Source organism: Anabrus simplex, chromosome 1 (assembly GCF_040414725.1).
Source record: "Anabrus simplex isolate iqAnaSimp1 chromosome 1, ASM4041472v1, whole genome shotgun sequence".
NCBI lineage: Eukaryota > Metazoa > Arthropoda > Insecta > Orthoptera > Tettigoniidae > Anabrus > Anabrus simplex.
Window position 1 is genome coordinate 908,854,871 of NC_090265.1, and position 22,040 is coordinate 908,876,910.

Consider the following 22,040-nt stretch of genomic DNA (forward strand, 5'->3'; position numbering starts at 1 on the left):
GTGTCGGCAGTGGCCTGTGTTGGTGGAACGTCCTGGCAAAGTACGCACTGGTGCAACCATCTCCCTCCATTCTGATAAAGTAATCCATCCATTCCAGTAACCCAAGGATTAGCGGAAGGAACATGGGCAAATAACTCAACACCTCTTCCTTATAATATATATATGGTAGAATTACATTTTGATGCTATTACTTATGTCAGTACAATGACCAATTACAGTCCATTGCTATAATAATGTATACTTCTCTAGTTCCACGTAGTGAGAATTTTGCTGTTACAAGGGATGCGTGGTACCGTATGGTTCCAGACATTCCAGGCTACCTATGCAACAGATTTTTCAGGAAACCAACTGTTTCTGTATTTTCTTCTACTAATGATTCCATATACAAAAAGTATTCAAAATATGAGTAAAATGAAAACTCCGTCCTTCCCGGGTGAAACGGGAATAGACTAAGGGGTAGATAACGACAAACAACAACAATTTCCATATATCTTAATGTGGTTGATTAGGGGCTCTCTGGCCGAGGCGATACAGGCGTGCTTGGTTCACCCGGAAGGACATGGTTTCGATTCCCCATCAGGAAGTCGACAAATTTAAGAAACGAGATTTCTACTTCCGAAGGTGCACATGGCCCTGAGGTTCTCTCAGCCTACACCAAAAATGAGTACCAGGTTAATTCCTGGGGGCAAAGAAGACCGGACGTAGAGCTAACCACTCTACCCCTCTAACTGCCGAGGTTACATAGGGATAGTGGAAGCCCTTACCTTCCACCACTCCAGAGGCCTTCATGGCCTATACGCATATGACATTGCTTGCATTGCTATACTTTGCTTTGCTTTAATACGGTAGTTTAAGTCAACTGAGCGAGTTGGTGGCACGGTAAGTTTTCATTCGGTAGACGGTGGGTTCGAACTTCACCATGAGTAGCACTGAAGATGTAGTCCTATGATTTCTCTTTTTCATACGCCCGGTTCCGTGGCTAAATGGTTAATGTGCTGGCCTTTGATCACAGGGGTCCCGGGTTCGATTCCCGGCAGGGTCGGAAATTTTAACCAACATTGGTTAATTTCTCTGGCATGGGGGCTGGGTGTATGTGTCGTCTTCATCATCATTTCATCCTCATCACGACGCGCAGGTCGCCTACAAGAGTCAAATCGAAAAACCTGCACCTGGCGAGCCGTGCATGTCTTCGGACACTCCCGGCACTAAAAGCCATACGCCATTTCATTTCTTTCTCATACCAGACAAATGCTGGAAGTCTATCTTCTAGCCCTTTCTTATTCCACTGTTGCTGAAAAACTATCCTAGTTAGAGCGACGTTAAATCTCTAGAAAAGAGAAATCGATATAGTAAAATAATAATGTTAAGCAGCCTGTTACCATTCCCTGATGAATGCTGTATTCTTTCATTTTTACCTTGGCCTGAGTAAAATGTAGCTTCCATACAAGTCCCAGTTTCAGTTTTTGCAGTTGAAGCAATTGAAGATTTGTTTTGTCGCTGAAGGAGTGCGTGTTTCTAATAGAAAATACGTATTTTATGTATTCGAAGATTTTGAGTGTGCGGGGAATGGAGAAATAGATTACCGAGAAGAAGGAGAAGAAGAATCCAAGTAATGTAGGCCGAACGATACAGGAAAAGGATTAGAAAACGATAAATAATTCTGGTGTGTAAATATTTCAGGGTAAGCAATGTACAAGCAGAAAATATTAGCATGAATAGACCTAAAGGGCTGTGAGGTAGTCAGGTCGTTCACAGAGACGTACAGGATGTACGCTGAAAGGTATATGAGTCCATAATATGTATGTGTGTTTATCATTTCATGTTCAGCTGGTAGATGTTACACCACTTTCATAAAAGTTATTAACTTCCTGGAAGAAAATCTTATTGCAACACTTGAGTTACGGTCGTAGCACTACAGTATGTAATATTCCAAAAGTTTATTTTCAGTCGTGTCCGTAGTAAACAACTCTCTGCTTCATAACTTGAGTTTATGTTAGTTGCACATTTGGCGTCAAGTAGTTCAATAAAACCGCCGTTCGCCAGGAGGCAGCAGCACGAGCAAGAATCGATATTGCAACTTCATATAGTTCAGTGTATTACTGCTAGAGAGCAGCAGTTTCTAGACTGAAACGCTCTAGCGTCTCGCTGATAGTTCTCCGGTTCAACATCAGTGTTCATTAAAAATTTCGAACAATGTCGCTCAGATGATTAGAAATCACTGGATTTGCTATCGCAAATAGTAAACTGACATGCATATTACATATTAAGATGATACCTTCGAACCAACCGATTATCTGGGATATACAAGCTTTCAAAAGCGTGGTGCAATTTGACATCAATAAAGCCTAATAACACATATTTTACAAGAAATAAGTATATTAAAAACATGAATATTTAAGATGTGCCATTAAATAAAGTAAGGTTCCTTAGTGGGTATGTAATTTCGAAATCAACATATAAACAAAATTATTCTATGTTGAATGGAATTAACGCGTAACTCTAACACATTACGCCTGTACAACCAACCACCTTCTGTTATTTTGTCAAAAATTATGCATGCTACAGTATATCATTGGGAATACCGGGCGAGTTGACCGTTCGGTTAGGGGTGCGCAACTGTGAGCTTTCATCCGGGAGATATTGGGTTCGAACCCCACTGTCGGCAGCCCTGAAGATGATTTCTCGCAGTACCCCATTTTCAGGCCAGGCAAATGCTTGGGGCTGTATTGTAATTAAGGCCACGGCCGCTTCCTTACCACTCTTAGGCCTTTTCTATCCCTTCGTCGCCATAAGACCTATCTATGTCTATGCGACGTAAAACAACTTGTTTATTTATAATAGACTTTTAAAACTTCAAAGAATCAACTTACTGAACAAAAACATTTAATTGTATATTGAAAATAACCATGGTGCATACTACCAGTTTTGTTCTGCCAGTTGGTCTGTAGATTTCCAATTCCACGTGGTTAACGGCAGACCATCCTTATCCCTATTGCTTTGTTTTCGCGACCAGGCCCGCTGCTTCTCGTACCAGATAACTCCTTACTTAGTCTGAGTCAACCCCTTTCCAGCTTCAATCTAGAATTAAAATCCCCAGACTGGGTTGGAATGAAATCCGGGTTCTCCGGGTATGAGCTAGGTATGCTACCCCGACACCATGGACCTGGATCTGTTATATTTCTTCTTCTTCTTCTTATTATTATTATTATTATTATTATTATTATTATTATTATTATTATTATTATTATTATTATTCTCCTACCGTTTTTCCCACACCCGTCAGGTCGCGGGTGCAAAGTGTGCAGCACCTGTGGATTTGGCAGGATGCCCTTCTTAACACCAACCCTATGTAGAGGGATGTTTCCGTTATTGCGAGTTTCTGTGGTGATTGGTAGCGTGACGTGTTGTCTAAATATTAAGAGGAGAGTGCGAACACGCGATTAAAGTGTCCGAACCCGGCGGGAAATGCACCCGGGAACCTCTGAACCGAAGCCCTTAAACGCTGACCCTTAAGCGAGGAAAGATTTTCAAATATCTCTGATACAGTCCGCCTCTCTGGTGTAGTGGTTAGGTGATTACCTGCCACCGCCCGGAGGTCCGGTTTCGATTCTGCCACAAAATTTAAAAGTGGTACGAGGACTGGAACGGGGTCCATTCAGCCTCGTTAGGTTAACTCAGTAGAGGGGAAGTGGTTCAATTCCCACCTCAGCCATCCTCGAAGTCGTTTTCTGTGGTTTATCACTTCACCTCAAGGCAATTGCCGGGATGGTACTTAACTTCAGGCCACGGCCGGTCCTGCCCTGTTCCTTGTCTATCTCTTCCGATCTTCCCATACCCCACCAAGGCCCCTGTTCAGCATAACAGGTGAGGGCACCTGGGCGAGGTCCTCCTCTCCACTTGTACACCCCCGACCCAAAGTCTCACGTTCCAGGACATTGCCCTTGAGGCGGTAGAGGTGGGATCCTTCGCTGAGTCCGAGGGAGGAACCAACGCTGGATGGTAAAAGGATTAAGAAATACATATGGTACGTAAACCAAATTAAATATTTTAAACAATTGCTCTGATTGTTATAATTATACATTTTGGAAATTCGCAGGGTGTTATAAAGTTCCACACACCGTGGTTGACTACGCATTTAAAGTTATCATTAAGATATAAAGGCAGCTTAATCCCAATGTAGATGACGTGGCTTTCAGTTTGTTAGTCTCGCTTACGGTCTTGAATTACGATTGAGCAGTATTTTCGACCATGGGGTGTAAAAATTCTCACTGACGAAGAAGACTTCACCCACGTGTCCCCAAACGATTGGATCGATTTTCAATATACACACAGTCCCTGGTAAGAACATCCACCGTATCAAATTGCAAGGCACAATAAATTCCCTCCCAATTACGAGAATATGGAATTTGAATATTTTGAAAGAGCTTGACAAGACCAGCACGTGACGCTACCAGAACGAACGCACAGCGCAATGAGCAAACTGTCTACTCGGTATACTACAGTAGTTGCCGTATAAATTACTGTTTATTTGGCTTTTGTAATCAATACCACCTCGGTTCATGCAGCGATCCATTGTCGCATAACAATGTATACCGTACTATAAATTACTGCAAACAAATACGTCAACGAAGACGTGCAGAAATAGACCTACACACACACACACATATATATATCAATTTCGTACCGACATACATAGGTCTTGTGATGACTATGATAAAGGAGAGGGCTAGGAGTGGGAATGAAGTGGCCTTGGGCTTCATTCAGGTAAAGCATTTGCCTGGTGTGAAAATGGTAAACAACGGACAATCATCCTCAGGGCTGCCGAGAATGGGATTCGAGCTCACTATCTCCCGAATGCAGGCTGGCAGATACGTGCCCCGCACCACGCGGCCATTCCGGCGGTGAAAATATTTTTATGAATGATGAACTGCAAATGCTTTGCCAGACAGGGAAAGAAAACGAGGGTAACATTCTGGGTATTCCATTGTAGTACCGAACTCTTAATCATCAGTTATAATTTACATAGTTACGCTTAACAATACCAATTTACAACATGTATAATCGGATTTCAAACAGAGAACCAGATATCAGTGCGCACATTAGTCAACCAATATTGCAAATACTACGCATATCTTTAATGCGCCTGTAATGCATTTAACGTACAAACTGAAAGTTGTTTATGGTTGAGAAGCTGATTATATAGTCGTTGTGTCTACGAAAACCGCTATGTGAAAATATTTCTGCTTAGAACTTTGTCATCTAAGGTTCAATATTGTACGACGATGCTAAAAGCATTCTCGTCCTTAATATGATATGCGCTGCGGGTCTGTATTCCTCCAATACATAGCAGCCTCATAGCTGTTTTTGCAGGCGCAAAGACGATATATTGCTTCTTGAAGGCTCTAACTCACTGGTATGATGCCTTTCCAAGGAAGCTTATCTTCATAGAAAAGCATTTCAAGACCTGAGAGGCGTTATAGCCGAGTCGCACAGTCATTGGCTTCTCACCAATGCGTCCGTCATTCAAATCAATGACAGTGTATGTGGGATTTCATGAATAAAGGCACTTACTTGTAGTTCGAATTCCACGTAAAACTAGAATTTTCGTGGCTTTGATCGCGATATCAACAGTTACTTAAAGCTACAAGCTTGCTTGCTTTGCAATGTATTCTGACATATTAAATCAAGCTACATGACGCAGCAATACTTGTTGCATATTCGTAGAATTTGTAGAGGAATTTCATTCAGTAAACGTCTGATCAGGGTCCGGCTCCTCGTCTGGACGGCCTTCGGTTCAAGTGGCCCCAGGTTTGATTCGCGGTCGGACTGAGGATATTAACTCCGTGTGGTTCCTCTGGCTCGGGTAATAGATGTTTGTGTTCGTCCTCTCTCTCTCTCTCTCTCTCTCTCTCTCTCTCTCTCTCTCTCTGCCAGCCACCATGGAAATACTCAGTAGTGAGTACATCCCTTGACGTAGCATACGCCGTAAACTAGTTCGATTCTACGTCAAGTACCGACCCCAATAAATTGGGAAAATGGTCAGGAAAAGGGATAATAATAATAATAATAATAATAATAATAATAATAATAATAATAATAATAATAATAATAATAATAATAACAATAGTAATAATATGGGAACCTCCGTGGCTCAGATGGCAACGCGTCGGCCTCTCACCGCTGGATACCGTGGTTCAAATCCCGGTCTCTCCATGTGAGATTTGTGCTGGACAAAGCGGAGGCGGGACAGGTTTTTCTCCGGGTACTCCGGTTTTCCTTGTCATCTTTCATTCCAGCAACACTATCCACTCTCATTTCATAGCATCTATCAGTTATTAACAAATCACTTCGGGAGTGGCGACCCCATCGTAGTAATAGCCTATATCTGCTTCATTCATTACATCCCTGACCCGGTCATTGACTGGAAAACAGGTTGTAGGTTTTCAGTAATAATATGGAGAATAAGGAGAAGAAGAAACATCTGATTAGGAAAGTGCCAGTGTTCACGTGAAGAGCGCACTTCGTATCATACAAACGGTTACACTCATTGCTATTATACATGCAGTTCAAGTATCACCATCGTTGTGATTGCTATTTACGTTACCAAAACTCTCCCCTGTTATTCTGATAATATCGTGCTAGGAACGAACAATTATTTTTATTTTGTTACTCTCAAGCACGGAATTATCGTCACCAGATGTGATTCGATAAACGATAATTTATCTACAATGAGACCTGTACACACTGCATGAGTCTGAAATAAAGGTAACGTACAAACCTATGTAAGAAAAATAGAGTTGCTGTCTGTACTCTGAAACAAATATTCCAACTTCATCTTCAGATGTCCGTCCGGCTTCGTGGATAAATGGTTATCGTGCTAGTCTTTGGCCCAAGGGGTTCCGGGTTCGTTCCCCAACCGGATCGGGAATTTTAATTTACATTCGTTAATTCCGGTGGGATGGGTGTGTGCGCCGTCTTCAGTATTAGAATTCATCATAGCTAGAATCCCATTCTCCTTTTTTTTTATTCAATTGACTTTTGATGGAACAGCGTTTGGTCATCCTCCATGTACAAGGAACACTCACAGCACATATACATAAACACAAAATGTCAGGGCAAAGTACATATAAGAAATGAAAACGAAATCGCCCAGATCCTTCAAGTGCATAACACCACACTGAGTCTCTCTTCCGGGAGAAGAGGGGGAGAACAAACAAAACACTGGCAACAATGCGATGAGCATAAAGTCAAATTCTTATATCCGCGGTTCTCAAAAAGTCTATCAGAGCATTGAGAACTGAATTATTTTCACCTTGCAACACCAATGCAGCGCTGGTCGCAACGGCATTTGTAGATAACATAGTTCAAATAGAAAGCGGCTTCGAGAAGCATCATAAAGGCCACACTTAAACAAAGCGTGGTTGAGATCTCCATCCTCCGCATACTGACATCGACAACGCGGTTATTCCAAAGCCCCTATGCGATGTAGAGGTGAACGGAATGATCCATGATTTAGCCTCATGCGGATCACTGAAACCATTAGACCTCGTAACCGTTGAAATTTACAATACCACGGCTGAGGAGGGATGTTGGGTGGTACGAGAGCATAAGCTCTACCTTTGTGCAGTTGAGATGTCTCTCATTCCGTAGAGCATTTCTGACTAATTTTTGTCGAATAGTGGGAATAAAGTCCATCCATGGGAGTTGCAGCGCTGTAAGTAGAACTTCCGATGCATCACGTTTGGCTAGTATGTCAGCCTTAAAAATTCCACTATATCCTTTGACCCAAAGAAATGCCATGGAGAAACCTGAAGAGTAGATGTTGAAAGCTAGCTCCGCAGTGTCATACAAGTAACAATGTGTTTGGAGATTCCACTGGAGATTTTGTAGTTCCTTCATAACACCTCGGGATTCCGTAATGATGAGAGGGAAATAGAAAAGCTTGATTTGACAAAAACCAAGTTCAGCACATATAACTAAAATTTCCGCTGTATAAATAGAGGTTTCGGTCGATAGTTTGAAGATACCACATTCTCCCGTTTGTTGGCAAGTAATATGCATATCCCATCGAGCCATTGAATTTGGAACCATCCGTGACGATATAAGTAGTATTCGGCCACAGGGAGTAAAAAATGAAATGGCGTATGGCTTTTAGTGCCGGGAGTGGCCGAGGACAAGTTCGGCTCGCCAGATGCAGGTATTTTGATTTGACTCCCGTAGGCAACCTACGTATCGTGATGAGGATGAAATGATGATGAAGAAGACACATACACCCAGCCCCCGTGCCAGAGAATTTAACCAATTAGGTTAAAATTCCCGACCCTGCCGGGAATAGAACCCGGGACCCCTGTGACGAAAGGCCAGCACTCTACCCATTTAGCCATGGAGCCGGAAAGCCAATTGGAGTGAATCAGAGCCGGAATGTAGCTCTGTGTATGAGCTTATGTGGTGAGATATGTAGGTAGATAGTTTATAGGCAGTCGATGAGAAGAAAAATGAAAGCTGGCTTCAAATCCGGGCAAGTTCCGTGTTTTGAGAGTTACTGATAAAATAGTTTTCAGTTCATTGTAGCAGCGTAACAGAAGCTGTGGCTTGTATGGTGAGCGTCGTCCATTTCTCTCTTGGATAACGGTCAATCGTTGAAGTGCATTAAGAATGGGATGCTGTGAAATACTAGAACGTTGTAACAGAAGTTTCTTTCCTATCATTTCTAGGCGCAAATGCAAAACTTCAGCTTGTGTTAAAAGAGCATTTGTTGGTGTGGATCACATAGCACCCAAATAGATGCGGATCGCCCGAAATTTTATGGAATCGGGTTCTTCGTGACGTATGCAGGAGCATTACCATACGAAAAACTCCCATAATCGGTAATGGAGCGTATAATAGAACGATAGTCAAAAGTATAACAGGATCAGCTCCCCACCAGGTGCATGTCACAAAGCTAAGAATATTAATCTCTCGTTCAATTTTTGGAAGAACGTGAGTAATATGACAATTCCAAGTCAGCCGACTATCAATGTGCATACCCAAAGCCCCATTCTCACAGATGCGCAAGTCGCCTATTAGGCGTCAGCTCGAAAGGCCTCTCACAGGCATCTCCGGAGGCAAAACCCAATCACTTAATCTTGAGGAGTAGCATTCACCTTATCACAGGAAAAGGGCACCACTATATACAATGTCATTCGATGTCTTAAGATAATTTAGCTACTTCAGCTGGTGCATTTAAGCTCCGTACTAGGTAGATAGGTGAATTCGAACTCGCCTATTATCACTGAAATAATGTTCCGTAATTCAGTAGCACAAACAGAAAATACTGAATTGATATACAGTTGACACTTTGTAATTCGAAACTGGAATTTGGATTATTGGGCCATTCGAACAAAGGTATCTTCCCCATGAAATTCCTGTGTAATTGGAATTTTTGATATGTTTATAGGATTTTTCTAACTCCGAATTTAAGTAATCCGAATATTCCTGGATTCCAATATCAGTAAAATATAGGAAATTCATAAGTAATTCTAAGAATTTCTAGTGCTGGATCGACAACAAACAGAGCAATGTATTGTACTGTGCATAGTTTCTACGGATTAACAGTAATTCAGAGACAGCTGTAGGGAAAATACAACCCTTGTTTGCTGGCACACAGCCTTCACCCTCCCCTCATTAGTTTTGGATTATCCGCCTCTGTTGTGCGCAGATACAGTACCCATATAGTACATCCTTCAACCTCCTCCTCCTCCTCCACTAGCCATTGAGCTGTATGAACAAACAATTTGCAAGCATCTTCATAACTAACGAAAGTAGCCATAGGGCATCTGTTAGTAAGTTTTTCATTGCATGTTTTTCGCTATGTCGAAGCGTAGCATGTAAATTAGCTTAAAAATAGAAAAAAACTAGAAATTGTAATAGAAGTGGGAGGAAAGGTGACATTACTAACAACTATGGGATACTACCAAACTCATTATCAACCTACAGTAATGCAAGGAATACGAACAAAGTACTGCTTACTTTAAGGTAAGGTCGACAGCATCCTCGGTTATTTTTTGTATATGTTGGTAATTTTGTTTTTCTGCTCTTCCTTTCTGTATCTTTCTGTTAATTCAAATCTTGTTTTTAAACTTTGCTCGTATCTCCTTAGTGTTAGATTTTTTTTAAATTTACAATTCGCTTTACGTCGCACCGACACACATAGGTCTTATGGCGACAATGGGATAGGAAAGCGATAGGAGTTGAAAGAAGCGGCCGTGTCCTTAATTAATATACAACCACAGCATTTGCCTGGTGTTAAAATGGGAAACCACCGAAAACCATGTTCAAGGCTGCGGACAGTGGGGTTCAAATCCACTAACTCCCCAAAACAAAGTAATAACTACGTGACCCACGTCGCACAGCCACTTGCTCGGTAGAGTTCGAATTAAAAACAGTCGACTGTATTCTCAGTTACTCGTCATACCAAGGAGGTCACCGTAAAAAAAAAATTCCCCATACATAGACCGCGATCGAGCCGCGGCCACCTGGGTGAGAAGCCAGTGACGATACTATTCGGCTAACACATGCCCTTGAGTATAGAAGAAGATTACCTAACCAACTACGCTAAGCAACTGGTTCCTTTGAAGTTGATCTCTCACTTTCCCCTAATAAAATGAAATGGCGCATGGCTTTTAGTGCCGGGAGTGTCCAAGTTCGGCTCGCCAGATGCAGGTCTTTCCTTTTGACTCCCGTAAAAGACCTGCGTGTCATGATGAGGACCAAATGATGATGACGACACATACACCCGATCCCCGTGCCAGCGAAATTAACCAATTATGGTTCAAATTCCCGACCCTGGCGGGAATCGAACCCGGGACCCCTGTGACCAAAGGCCAGCACGTTAACCATTTAGCCATGGAGCCGGACTTTTCCCTAATTATATTATATAAGTGTGTTCTCACACTGAATTACCTTAATCCTTGAGATTCATTTTGTTACGTGGTAATGTGACTGTCAGCCTTGCCCTGTATTTTCTGGTAAGGATGAGTGAGTCAGGTTCTGGGAGTACCACAGACCCGCGGGTGCATGACACCTTGGCGTCTGTTGAATACATTGTCAGGGGTCTGCGTGAGTTTTCTGGAAGGAGAAACTAGAACACTCGTATTCTAGCCATACTCCGAAGAGACTATATCTTCATCACCCGAGATACTGAAGTGCGGTCAGTTCGAACAGAGTTGTTGGTGTTGAGTTGCGTTGTGTTGTTGTCTTGTTGTTGGGTGATGTGCTTTAAGAAGTCAGTTGCGAGGCGTGATCTGAGAGTTCAGCGTGCGGAGAAGCCACGTGAGTTGATTGTGTGAGTTAGCGGTCTTGTCTAGAATTGATCCAAGTGTACAGAAGTTGTGTATTGTGATAAACAGCAGGCATGTGTTCGAACCTGACAGCTTGAAGCTGCTGTGTGAAGTTTCTGGTACGTGCGAATAAGTGAAAGATGAAAGCTGACATTCACGATTACGGAAGGATTACCCGTTCAAAGTAAAGACTGCCAGCCTCTGTGTGGACAAGAGACTTCTGTAAACAGCCGGTCATTAGTGAAGTGCTGTCATTCATTGTCGAGTGCATGTACTGATTTGTAATATCTCGAGCTATCTCTTTTAGTCCGCCGAAACTAATTTTGAGTAAATACATTTATAAACTATCTGAAATGAAAAACATATGGTAACAGTATTACTCCTGAAAAAATCAACTTAATTAAAATAGAAGGACATGTTTCATTCTTGAAGGAACATCATCCGATTCTATCAAATTACACTCAAATATTTAGAAGTGGCGGAAGTAGGTCAACGGACTGCAGCCATTTGGACCCACGCCAGTGACAGAGCAACGGTTTTTCAAATACATCGCAGTAAATGCGGGAGTAGAGCCAAAGGAGAATATCATTAAGATAAATTCCAGATTTCAAGTTCCTAAGTATTTAAACAGAAATAAACACTATTTTCAAATATTTAAGTGTGATTTGATAGAGTTTGATCATGTTGTTTCAAGAACGAAATATGTCATTATATTTGAAATAAGTTTTTTTTCTTTTTCCGGTGTAATACTGTTCGTACCGGAGGTACACCCGCTCCGTGCATTTAAATAAAGCGCCTTTTAGAATGCCATTTGTGACATAAACTCTGAAACTGCTAGTGGAAGAAGTTTGGACGTTTATCGTCAGATGTCTATACTGTCGACTTATGTGCGCCCTCTGGTACGAGGATGAACAATCAGTTTTGAATGTAATTTTGTGTGTCAAGGTTTCCTAAACTGAATTGTTTATGGATTGTCTTTGGTGTTCTAAGGTTTCTAGCACTTCTTTCTCTCCCCACTGGCTTTAAAAATTAACCAGTAACGAATTACTGAAATTTATTTAATTTACCAATAAGAATTGTGGTTGTGTCCAGGGCTTCGGCCCAGAGATTTCTGGAACCTTCCTCTCCGCTAGAAAAGCTGGTACTTTTCGGGCCATATATTCCTTTGATCGCTCCAGTCCGCAGTAGAGTGTGTTAGTAGTGGAGGCAGGGGAGGACTTGCCTTGTTCATCTCCGGAAGGTCCACCAGCTCAAGATACTGGCAGACAGCTAGTCCGAGGGGAATGTTTCAAAATTCTTTGGCAGTGTAAACTTTCATTTCTCGATGTAAATTTTCAAGCCAGTCTAAAGAACTCTATCTTAGGGAATAAGGAGTGGAAACTTGGTCTTGAGGTGACTACGATTTCGTAAATAAATGTATCTTTTCCTTGTAATTTGAACTTACTTTCAATCTAGTCACCGCCGTGGTATAGTCTTAGCCTCTATAACTTAGGACCATAAGCCCAAATAGTGTTTTAGGTATTTTTCAAGTGTATTTCAACATTTTGATTTCCGGCCAATAACTTTTACTTTTTACTAAGGCACTTATTGCCCCTTTTAAATTAGACTACCATTTTTCATTTCCTATGTATATTCTGCTGTTGAGCAGATAAGACAGTGAATACTGTTTTGTTTTGATAAAATGTAGATTGTGACTTTAAGAGGCCTGGAACTTGTAAATTTTGGAGCATAGTCTCCTAGAGGGAATTTGTGTGGAGCAAAGGCGCTCTACCTACTGTTGTAAAGTTTGGAACCCAGATCTATATAGTTTTATTGAAGGGAGCCGTGGTGTTCTTGTCAAAATTGTAGCTGGGGAACTTCAAGCTCAGGTTGTGAAATCATGTTGCCTGATTGTTCTAGACTTTTCTAACATTGCTTCTCGTGCTCACGAGCTATGATTTGCACCTGAATATTTGTTATTGCTGAGCAAATTTTAATATTTTAAAAGAAAAAAAAGAAAGGCAAGAAATATAATTCTTAATTTTAAAGTTTTTAATTAGAATTTGATCTTTTCTCTATCCACCACACCAGGCGAGTTGCCCGTGCGGTTAGGGACGCGCAGCTGTGAACTTGCATCCGGGAGTTAGTGGGTTCGAACCCCACTGTCGGCAACTCTGAACATGGTTTTCCGTGGTTTCCCATTTTCACACCAGGCTCTACCTTAATTAAGGCCACGGCCGCATCCTTCCCATTCCTAAGCCTTTCCTCTCCCATCGTCGCCGTGAGACCTATCTGTGTCGGTGCGACGTAAATCAAATAGCAAAAGTCTATCCACCCATTCATGCCTGCACCTTCTTTCACCTCTGCGTTCCACAGAATCTCCGAAACACTGTTTCCATATGTTTTTAATTTCAGATAGTTAATTAATATATTTGCTCGAAAATTCGGCAGACTAAAGAGCCTAATAGTTATACAAATGAAAATGAAAATCCACAGCCTGTTTCCAGCACCTGACCGGGTCAGGGATAGAATGAATGAAGCCTCCATCTAGCGGGGAGAATAGGAATTGTGCCGGCTGCCGAAGCCTGTCACACTTCTCTGGGGCATTGGTTAATGATTGACAGATGAACTTAAATGTTAATGCAGTCGCCAGCGGGATACAGGAGAGCGTATCTACACGACGCCGCAGAAGATGACTACCGCAGCAGTAGTCGAAACGTCTGGGAGAAGCGAGAGGAGTGGACCACGGCATAACAGCCCGGAAGAATTTTATTATATTGACACCGGCCGTGAAAGCCTTCATACTTTAATGTAGAGTCTTGCTAGAATGAATGATGAACAGGGAAAACCGGAGTACCCGGAGAAAATCCTGTCCTGCCTCCGCTTTGTCGAGCACAAATCTCACATGGAATGACCGGTATTTGAACCACGGTATCCAGTGTCGAGAGGCCGGCGCACTGCCGCCTAAGCCACGGAGGCTTCAATTATGCAAATAATCTGTACTCATTTGGTTCATCTCTATAGAACAGTCAGTGTTTTATTCGTAACAATATGTACCTATCTGAAACGAAAGTATTTAAAACCTATTTTTATTTTAATAAGAAGAAGCCTTGGAACATTAATAATGGCAGTGCTACTAGTATGGGTAAAGCGTGATATCACGTCTTTATTCTTCAGTTCACGGAGGGAACGTTAGACATCGAGAGAGGTAGCCGTCCTAGGAGGCTTGGCGCACTTTGACTCGACACTCCAGTGGGGATTCTCCTCTGGATCAAGACGAGTGCGGAATCTCCCAAAAGAACACTTTGTGTACAATCCGAGGAAATGTAGCATCTCACATCCCAAGCATTGTGCTTTATGGTAGAGATAGCGAATATCTCTGTCTCGTAATAAATAACACAGAAAATTGCACGTTGGAGTATCACCTCCAGTCCTTGTCTCTCGCTACAGTATCATCAATAAGTTCAACCTTCGCTTTCACTCCAGGAGTTCAGGAATAATAGGACGTACGTGATAAATATGTAATTCATATCAACGTCACTCGGATCATCGTTCAAGGAAAACATTCTGAAAGGGCATACTAGATAACCCAGAAATCTGATTTAAAGTAGTAGTAGTAGTTGTAGCAGTAGTAGTAGTAGTTTTTTGCTATTTGTTTTACGTCGCACCGACACAGATTGGTCTTATGGCGACGATGGGATAGGAAAGGCCTAGGAATTGGAAGGAAGCGGACGTGGCCTTATTTAAGGTACAGCCCCAGCATTTGCCTGGTGTGAAAATGGGAAACCACGGAAAACCATTTCAGGGCTGCCGACAGTGGAGTTCGAACCAACTATCTCCCGGATGCAAGCTCACAGCCGCGCGCCTCTAACCACACGGCCAACTCACCCGGTAGTAGTAGTTGTTGTTGTTGTTTTCCCGATAGTTGCTAATGATATCTGAATCTTATTCTGGCCGAATTCCGAAGATACTAGCACTTCATCGCCAGATGTACAGAAGTGCGCTCGCCTCGAACAGAGTTGTTGGTGTTCAGTTGTGTTATGTTGTTATCATGTTGTTGGGTGTTGTGCTGTAAGTAGTCAGTTACGAGTCGTGATCTCAGAGTTCAGCGTGCGGAGCAGTCACGTGAGTTGTTTGTATGAGTTAGCGGTGGTAGTAGTGGCAGTAGTTCTTGTTGTGCCGGGCTGAGTGGCTCAGACGTTTGAGGCGCTGGCCTTCAGACCCCAAGTTGGCAGGTTCGATCCTGGCTCAGTCCGGTGGTATTTGAAAGTGCTCAAATATGTCAGCGTTGTGTCAGTAGATTACTGGCACGTAAAAGAACTCCTGCGGGACAACATTTTTTGCACCTCGGCGTCTCCGAAAACCGCAAAAGTAGTTAGTGGGACGTAAAGCAAATAATATTTAAAAAATTATTATTAGTTCTTGTTGTTGTTGTTCTGAATTAACACACCTCTCTTCACCCCTGTACAATAAATTTAACTAGCATACAGTTGAACAGTTTTTATATCATGTTACCAAACCACAGCACTTCAGTGGAGCCAAGTGTACAGAAGTTGTGTATTGTGATAACAAAGGAGCGTCCTTTGGAACCTGGCAGCATGAAGCTGCTATGGGATGTTACTGGGACATGCGAAGAAGAGAAGGTGAAAACTGTCAGTCACGATTACGTTTTTCCTTATTTCTCCACTGTACAAAATAGAATTTCGTTGCAGGATGAAGCCACCTCAGATCTTGCGACGTCGTCATCCGTACGCGACCGAGCTCGATAGCAGCAGTCGCTTAAGTGTTGCCAGTATCCAGTATTCTGGAGATAGTAGGTTCGAACCCCACTGTCGGCAGCTCTGAAAATGGTTTTCCGTGGTTTCCCATTTTCACACCAGGAAAATGCTGGGGCTGTACCTCATTAAGGCCACGGCCGCTTCCTTCCCTGTCCCATCGTCGCCATAAGACCTATCTGTGCCGGTGCGACGTAAAGCAACTAGCACCCGTAAGCGTGATAACGAAGTGGCTTATTCTTTTGACTCTTCTACTGCCTCGTATCTCCACTAGATGGCATCAATACAGCAACAGCACAAATACAAATCTTATCGACGGGCACTTCAGTCGTTAGTTTATACCATGCATTTGCGATGTTTCTTCGGCATTTTATTGTCTTGATTTCTAATAAATAACGATCGTTTTGAACCATGGATAAGATACAGTGACAACGGATACTAGAATAACTTAATTCATCATCTGAGCGGAACTCAATACGACTCACAATGCTGCAGTTATGAAATAACACAATTTTTTCCACCCCTGTACCATAAATTTAACTACACGCAGTTCAACACTTTTTATATTATGCTACCAAAACCACAGCACTTTTCTTATCGTGAAATGAGGCGCTCATCTGAGATGTACCAGACCTCAGCGCTTCTGTGATCATCGACCGAGGTAAACCGATAAAACCCTGGATAAGGCTCACAGGTGGTTCTGCTCTCATGTACTTCTCCCCCGGCTAACCAAATCAACATGAGACTGGCGGTATTGCGCTTTGTGAAGTCTTTCTTCCGAATAAGGATAACACGAATGTTTCAGCGAAGTAACATTACTTTTGGAGTAACATTACGTTGCTTTGATCCTCGTATATTTTAACTAGTAAAATCCCTTTGTAACCTTTGGAAAGACCTAGAGACTACTCATACTTAATTAGGGCAAGAACCCTCTGTGTATAGTACTGATCTATAAAATTGCGGGTTTCCTCTGAGTTCATGTTAGATATTGTAAGCGAATTCTATACAGCGACATAAAAGGCAATAAGAATTGCGTAATTCATTATATTCAGTTGGCTTGTCAGTTTACTCTTTCTTTTATCTACATTTTTTTAAAATTTTGTCATTTCTTTCACCGTCATTCATTCACTTCCTTTAAATTACTAAGAGAAATGTGGATTGGTGGATTGTTACCGTATGTTGTAAATAATAATAATAATAATTGTTACGGAGTTCTCCGTGGTAGTTAGAGGTGAAAGAAGGTGCTGGGATGAATAGGTCTCAACTTACGAAATTAAAGTTAATTTAAAATTCAACAAGGTTATATAGTTTCTTTTCAAGATCAAGAAATAACAAGTACAACAGGAACTTGGTTATATAGCAACAAAATAAGAATGTACAATTACAGTTTATTAATGTATATTGGGCTTCAAGTTCCAAAAACGCAATCCCTGAGCAATGAGCCCAACTTTACTTATTCTTCTTCTTCGTTTTGCCTCATGACTGAGGCGTCGTGACTATCATAATATTCAGCCCTCTAGCCGATGAACCATACTCCGCCATTCTTCCCTATCTAAAGCTTTCAATGTGGTTACTCGGAGAGAACACTGTAGGGGGCCGTTCACCATGTCAATCCATCGCGTTGGTATTCGTCCTCGTTGTCTGGTTCCCTGGACTTTGCCCTCAACAATCAGCTTTTGTAGACTACCATCTCGGCGCATTATATGTCCAAAGTAGCGTACAATTCGTTGAGAGACCTTACACGATAGACGAACTTTTATCTGAAGTTGGTTCAGGATTGATGTGTTCGTGCGATGAGCTGTCCAAGGAATCCTTAAAATTTTCCTCCAGCACCACATTTCAAAGCTTTCTATCCGTTCACGATCACGTTTGAGGATGGTCCACGTCTCTGCGCCATACAAGAAGACTGAGAAGACTAGAGATTCAACGAGCTTCTTTTTTGTCTTAATGGTGATGTTGTTATCTTTCCAGATCTTCCGCAGACGGATCATTGCTACCTTTGCTATTTCAATTCTGCGCTTTATTTCATCCTTGGAACCACCAAAATTGGATAGTAAGGAGCCTAGGTATACATACTGATGTACAACTTCACACCCTCCAATCTGTTTGATATGTGGACTGTTGTTGTTCTTACGATCAACAATCATGACTTTGGTTTTCTGTCGATTTAGGCGTAATCCAATTTCTAGGCTTGCTTCCTCTACTCTCTTGATCAGCTCTGTCAACTCCTCTTCAGATGATGCTATCAAGGTGGTGTCATCAGCAAATCTCAAATTGTTGATCTTGCATCCCCCAATGGAAAACCCTTTGTCCCAGCCTTCTAATGCAGTTCTCATTGCATATTCACCATAGATATTGAAAAGTAACGGTGACAGGGTACATCCCTGGCGAACTCCAGCCCTTGTACGAAACTGCTGAGACTGTTTGTTTTGAATCTTCACAGTGGCTGTATTTTCCTTATACAAGGACTTGAGGAGATCAATCAAATGGAGTGGCAAACCCATGTCATCCAAAATTTTCCAAGGATGGTTCCATTTGACAGTATCAAAGGCCTTTTGGTAGTCAATAAAGCACAGATATGCCGGAACATTGAATTCTCTAGCCTTTTCTATGATTTGTCATAGGCTTAAGATCTGTTATCGAGTACCTTTTCCTTTCATAAATCCAGTCTGGACTTCAGGAATTTGATACTCTAGAAATGCCCGGAGTCGCTTGTGCAGGATATGAAGCATAACTTTACTGGCATGTGAAATCAAAGCAATTAAGCGATAATTTTCACATTTTTTCCTCGATCCTTTCTTGTGGATTGGGACAAAGATTGACTGTACCCATTCCTCGGGCCATCTTCTAGAATTCCATATTGCTTGGCAGATTTTCAACAGCATTTCAATTCCAGCACCGTCTGTAGCTTTCAAGACTTCTGCACTTATTCCATCAGGTCCACACGCTTTTCCAGTTCTCAGCATTTTCAAAGCCACTTCTACTTCATCTCGGAGGATGTCAGGTTCAGGATCTGACTGCTTGTCTATCTTCACTTGGTCTTGTGCATTACATTGTTCACTGTATAGATCCTGGCAGTATAATCTCCGTGTTTCCAGAACATTCTCTATATCCACAACATCATCCCCCTTTGAGTTCTGTATATTCCAGGAATATGGCTTGAATTCTCGAGTGATTATTCTAATTTTGTCAAAAAGATCCTTGCTGTGGTTTTGATTTGCATGGTCTTCAATCTCAAAACAAATACCTTTACTTATACACATGGTTTAACAAAGGGGCAGAAAACCCCAATCATGCCCAGGAGCATTCGCTCCCTATTACTCAGTAAAGCCTGCTCGAGGCACGCAGAAACCAAATTTAAGAAAGAGCAACCCGCTCTCAAAGTTCAAGCCTATCAAAGGCCACACCAAACTCCACCTTCAAGCTGTCCTCCAAGCACATGAAAACAGGGGTAAAAATACCCAACCTACTGAGGCCTACTCAATAAAGAAACGGGACAATTCCCAAAATACCAACTTGAGAGGAGGCGTAACTGCACTCCTAATACACTTCTTTAAAACCTATTTGGCACTAGGCCACTTATGCAAGGGCTAATCCCATACTACGGAGGTGACACGATTGAAAAATGTTATGACATTACGAGTAGAAGGGAAACAATTATAAAAATGTAGTCACCTCAAAACAAAATTAATGGGAGCTCGAGAGGGTTAGGCACTCTCTATCCCAATTTGTAGTTAAGAAAACAGAATTTATACCAAGTGTCTTTTACATTTGAAATATAGGTTACGTGAGGAAAGTTTCGAACCCGCCCCGAGGGTTAAACTGCTGAGCTAGCAAGCGAATAAGTTTTAAAACGGCCATTACCTGATGGTTGAACTGCTGCCCGAAGAAAGAGGCGCTTCCCGCCCCCTGCTACATAATCGCACAAAGAAAGATGTTACTGAAGTGGCGAGGAGACCAGAAAATCAGCAGTTTATATACCCTCGCGGAAGATTCGAGACGTTTCATGAATGATTACAACCCGCCCACAAAATTGTATTGGATAACAGCAAAAACTAATACACCAGACGAAGAAGAAACACCTTATTGGTGGAAAATTAATTACAGAAATTCCTGATTGGCTACATACAAAACAGGCGGAAAGAAAGGATTATATTGCCAACTCTCAAACCACAGAACAAAATTTAGCAAAAACAAAACTTATGAATGTTAAATTTCTTCCGGATTGTTCATTCCTTTACACCAGAGAGCGTTATCAGTTTTGGTAGAGACATCTGTTAGAGAATGTTCAAAGTTCTTGATATGGAGCAGACAAACACGAATCGAAATTGACATAGTTCAGAACACTTCAAAATTTACAGTAGAGACATCTTCTGAGAAACTTTAGAATTAACATGGTTGTTAAAGTTCAGGCTTCCTCCAATAGAGGAGTTTCAACTGGCGCAATGTTTGAATTAGCGGAGCGGAGGTGTACCGCCCGGTACAATAATAATAATAATAATAATAATAATAATAATAATAATAATAATAATAATAATAATAATATCTACATACAGGTGATTATGTAAGAGATGTGTTTTACATCGCATGTAAATGCTTAACGTACCACTAACAGCTTTCGGGGCCTAAATCACATATCTGAACTATCTACAGTAGTATGATCTTTCAGTATGTGTGTGTGTGTGTGTGTGCGTGTGTGTGTGTGTGTGTGTGTTTAGTATTCCTGGCAAGCTACGTTGATGTTCTATATGTGTATTAGATTAGTTATCGGTGGAATTGGGAAATACCGAGTGAAATGACTACGTGGTTCCGGTCGTGTAGCTGTAGGGTTGTATTAGGGAGATGGTGGGTTGAAAATAGCTTTCCATGGATGTTCATTTTCAAACCCAGAAACTGTTACGGCTAAGCCATGTTGGCTATTTTTCCGTGAAATGTATTGGGAGATGAGCCGTAGTCGATCTGAAAATTACATCTAAGCTTTTGAGCCTTTGAGTTTGCCTGAAGATGTATTCAGTCTGTTAGACTGTTTTGGCATTTTTTACGACCGGTTGCCGTTCCTGAAGTTAACTCTCCTCCTTTATCCGGGCTTGGGACCGGCAACAACAGTTGCTGATCAATCTACCCATTAACTGTTGCATCTGAAACTATAATAACTTGTGGCATATCTCGTAAAAACGTTATCAAAATAAATAAATAAAGTCCTCAGAAAATTCTTAGGACCAATATGCGAAAATGTAATTTGGATGAAAAAGAAATCACATGAAATCTATTAAGTTACAGAACATTTCACAGAGATCATCATGAAACGGTGAACACAATCTTATATGGAATGGATAATAACAGGCTCAGAAAGAAAATGTTAAACAGTATTATCAGTGTAAAATCACAACAGTTCGCTAAAAGATATCAGCGAGGACCTACATGAAATTAATTAATGAAGAAACCATTCGAGATAGAATTACACTGACTGACAGAGCAAATGCAACACCAAGAAGGAGTGGTTCGAAAGGGATGAAAGTTGGGGAAAAAACAGAGACGACACGGACGAATAACTGATGTTTATTTCAAACCGATATGCAGGTTACACAATGCGCACGGCATCGACTGAGTAGGATGTAGGACCACCGCGAGCGGCGATGCACGCAGAAACACGTCGAGGTACAGAGTCAATAAGAGTGCGGATGGTGTCCTGAGGGATGGTTCTCCATCCTCTGTCAACCATTTGCCACAGTTGGTCGTCCGTACGAGGCTGGGGCAGAGTTTGCAAACGGCATCCAATGAGATCCCACACGTGTTCGATTGGTGAGAGATCCGGAGAGTACGCTGGCCACGGAAGCATCTGTACACCTCGTAGAGCCTGTTGGGAGATGCGAGCAGTGTGTGGGCGGGCATTATCCTGCTGAAACAGAGCATTGGGCAGCCCCTGAAGGTACGGGAGTGCCACCGGCCGCAGCACATGCTGCACGTA